Below are 4,589 nucleotides of genomic sequence, written 5' to 3'. Positions count from 1 at the left end.
TTTCTGAGGCTGTAATTGGTTTTCTTTTTTAATAGTTTCATTGACATCGATTTCATATATTAACAAATGCAATAGTTTAATCATATTAGTAAGAGTTGTACTCTCATCTCCACAATCAATGTTGGTACAATTACTTCTTTTTTGTACTCGTCATCAACTCTCCTCTCCCCCAACTTCCTCTGGCATGTCCCCCAAGAAACTATCAGTGCAGTGACTCTCTATATACCTCTACACACCCTGAATTTCATATATAGAAAAACAAAGAAAACAAAAGAAAAACAAAAACTGAACTCTACATGATAGTAAGGTTACTCATATCTGGGGATCTGTGGTCAGAAGTTATTCACTGCAGTTTCAATCCATGTGTGGACCCTGTAAATCGTTAGAGCTACCACAGTAATCCATAGCCTTCCTCAAAACAGGTGGTCACAATTTAAGCTCTGATATCATTCCCTTCTTGGGACTTTGATTTTGTCATTCACAATCTTTAGATCACACAGGCTAGTGTGCTTCTTTCAGGTTGGACCCGTTGATGCCTCAATCAGATGACTGCTTGCTAGAAAACAAGCTTTTAAAAACCCAGACACTATTCATTCTAATAGATAAGCACCGTCTAGTTTCTTCACCACACTTTTTTATAGCACTCCTATTTTCAATAATATCTTCAAGAGGGTGAGCATCAGGCAGGGTTATGTCATAAGAACTATTTGTTCTTATACTAGAGCTAGAATTAGTGTGTGAGGTTGTGAACTCTTTCTGGAAGTAGAGATCCCTTTCTCTCTTCCTCACAACAGCTTGTGATTCTGAACTGCTGACTTTGTGTATCACAGCCCCAAAAGTAACCACTGCACCACCAGGTCTCCTGGGCATTTTTGAGCAGCCCTGAAAAAACTTTGTAACATGTTCTAATGAACTGTATCCTGAGCACGTCTCACTAGCATTATAGCCTGGATACTTCCTTAATAAAGCACCTTTACTTATGAATATTGCTAGTGAGTTGTGTGTCAGCATTACAATAGATTATAGGACCTATATGAAGAAGTAGAGAATTCCGTTTGAGCAAGAACACAGGTAGAGAGGTGAAGACAAACGGCTATGTTGAGCATTCCTGATGTTAACCTGTGATCTAAGACTTCCTTCATGTCCCAGCCCTTCAAAACTATTTGACCCACAGAAACAATGAGAATAACTATCATATCTCTCTGACCATGACAATTGATCCCATTGTACCCCCAGTTACTAATCTAGGCTGATGAGTCATCTTTAGGTGAGAAGGATTTTTAAAAAGACTGGGCTTAAGAGCCCACTAAATCAGTGTCTAGTCCATCTTGTGTCTGATTCATATCGACCATGTTATCTTAGTCTCCAGTTAGTACTTAGCTAGTTATGCTCATCTTTGTTTTAAAGTAGATTTAAATAAATTTACAGAAATATATACCAAGAAACAAGGTAAACCTCACACAATATTTTTCTGTAGTGTACTATATAATTGATATTAAGAAGTCTATAGTAAATTAAAAAGCAGTAGGATGTACTACTTGAATCCTACACATACATTTAACCAAAGTTATCAAAGTTTTCAGGGGCCCTGGTGGTGTAGTAGTTACATGTTGGTCTGTGATCCTCATGGCCAGCAGTTCTAAAACACCAGCAGCTCCAGTAAGCTTTCTGCTGTGGTAAACAGTGACAGTCTCTGAAAACCACTTGGGATCACTATCAATTATCATTGACTCCATGGAAGTAAGTTCTAGTTGAGATCGAAGTGCTATCCTTCCTCAAAATGGTCTCTAGTTAATTGTTGTTGTTAGATGCCGCTGAAAAATAGCAACCCTCTCTTCCAACGGAAAGAAACCCTGGCTAGCCCTGCTCCCTCTTCACAATTGCTATGGTGGAGACCATCCCTGCTGCCACTGCGGCATTCCATCTTACTGATCAACTATAAATCGTATTTGCACCTCTTTTTCTGTTCATTTTTGATAAAATAGTTTTATAGAGCTATAATTAACATATAAATATGTCAATCTTATTAAGAAGTGCCATGCAACTATCAGCACAATCAACTTTGGAACATTTTCTTCCTTCTTGTAGCCGTTAATGTCGACTCATCATTTCCCCTCGCTTCCCCTTCCGTGTTCATTTTTAATATAATGAACCGTTATTACTTTTAAAATAATGAAAATATTATTGATTTTAAACAGAAATTAGAAAAACAAAAGAATGTTAAAGAAGGATCATAAAAGAAGAAGTCATGGGTGAGGTTAGGACACACAAAATAAAATCTGAGTGTGTCTAGAAAAGGTAGTTAAAAAGTATCACTACCAGTATCATTACCAGGATTCCAGTTCATACTTGCATGGATTTATTCCAAACAAAGCATATTTACACATATCTCTGAAATCAGGGGATGGTTGAAGACACATGTTCTCACTAATAGACTTATCTTGGTCTTGCTAAGTTGCTTTTTTAAAATAGGTTATTTTTCATGTCATAAGGTACAAATGATTTTGAGGTTAGGGCTAATATCAAATAAAAATAAAAACTCAAATGGACATTGTCCCAAGTCATTGAAGCTTTGAAACAAGTTTACTGGAATGCTTCCTCACACAAAGCCACTGTCTTTTGATACATTCGGTATTTTACAGAAGGTCAGGAAGACTTTAAAAAAGGAATTCAAGGCAGACAGTTCATCTCCAACATTTTTGGCAACAGTTTCCTGGGTTACAAAGGGGTAATCTTAATACATTTTCTTGAAGGACATAGGAGAATCACAGAGGCTTATGAGGGGAAAAAAAAGAAAACTGCAAATTGCACGGAGGCCTGGGGAATTGCACCAAGGAATTATTTCTTCCAACACAAGAAAGCAATTGCTCACTCTTTGAGATTAGAAAGGGCTGTCCTATGAGAATGTTGTAAGGAACTCGTACCCAATCCAACCTACATCCCTGAATTTGCCCCTTCAGACTTCTTTTTGCTCTCCAAACTCAAAGAACATTGAAAGGGGACACAATTTGAGTCTCACGAGGATTAAAAAAAAACCTTCTACTTTCATGATTATAATTTTTAATGGCACCATAGTATTTCATTATATGACTTTCTTCTGTTATTGATTACTTGTGTATGGGCAATTTTGTCACTTTTCTGACATGTTTTGGTGCACATGTGGAATGATCCAGTCAATCAGTTAGGGTTTCCACATTAAGATATGCTGAATACATTTTCATAGATACAATGCCACCTGGAGCTATTGAGCAAGCTATCAGCTACCCTAGCGCTGGTAATGCCTACGCTCTGTTTTAAGTAACCCAGACAGAATTCTAGGAAGTGAAATAGCAGAACAGCAGAAGAGGGGGGGAAAGTATTGCTTCCCATAACATTTTATGTCCTTCCCTATTGGCCCCCTTTCCTAACCCAAACCACACAGGAAGTGCTCAAAAGTGGTTGAGTCAAGCCGAATCAGTACAACTAGATACCTAACAGAGAATCAGAACAATTTTAATAGATATGATTGTTTGAGAGTTTATATTTTGCTGCTATTTATGTGCTGTTGCTCTTCTTACTTTTCTTGGTATTTTATTTCATTTTAAGTGAATTGGTTTGATGTCTGTACTAACTTACTTGGAGAAAATTGTTATTTGTATGCCACTGAAATGCCCACATCACTTTCCCACTCTGAGCTTTTGGCTTTAATTACCTAAATAATTTTCTTAAGTTTTATTTTCCTGTCATATAGATACTGCTAATAAAAGGGAATATGTGTGAAGAGATTGCTATGTGCTTTTTGTTTTAAATCCCAAAGTACAGTTTTCTGTCAAAAATATTTAGTGCTATGTAACAGGTCTATACTATTATGTGACTGTAACTTTCCCATCTGAAATTCTATGATCACTTAGTTTATATTGGTTTTGAGACAATCAGGGGGCAGAGAAAGCTGAGAAAATGATTTCAGATGATAATCCTACTTTATTCTTAAGACAAGGCTATTTTATGGATGACAGCTAGATGAAATTGGAGTTAAGAATTGCTCAACATGATGAATGTTGCTATCCATTCATAGTAACTAGAAAAGAAAAGAAAGTAATTTTCCGTTAAGGGGAAATCAATAGGCTAAAGGAATGATCAATTACTGAAAACAAAATTCTGATAAAAATTGATCAAGAATTTCAGCTTCATTATCCTCTTTGAGCAATTAATGTCTCTGCCAGGACTGTGCACCCACATGAAAGAAAACAAAACATAATAAAAGCATGCCGTTAGGAACCACTGGTTACCTTGTTGTGTTGTTACCCTGAAATTCAGCAATTTGAAATCACCAGTCACTCTGAAGGAGAAAGATGTGGCTTGGATTATGTCACGATTCACGTTATACTGAACTTGGGCCTGCAGGCATTTGAGAAAGATTGGCTGTATCTGTCAATCATTATTGAATTGCACAATATGCCTCAATTTCGTGACATATTCTTTGTTTTTGTTTTTTCTAATTATGTGTTTATTCTTTTTATTTTCATTTTTTAAATCATTTTATTAGGGGCTCATACAACTCTTATCACAATCCATACACACATCAATTGTGTAAAGCGCATTTGTACATT

This window comes from Echinops telfairi, unplaced genomic scaffold, assembly GCF_000313985.2.
Source record: "Echinops telfairi isolate 266 unplaced genomic scaffold, ASM31398v2 ScPeMD7_20;HRSCAF=75, whole genome shotgun sequence".
NCBI classification, from domain to species: domain Eukaryota; kingdom Metazoa; phylum Chordata; class Mammalia; order Afrosoricida; family Tenrecidae; genus Echinops; species Echinops telfairi.
This window is presented reverse-complemented; position numbering follows the sequence as displayed.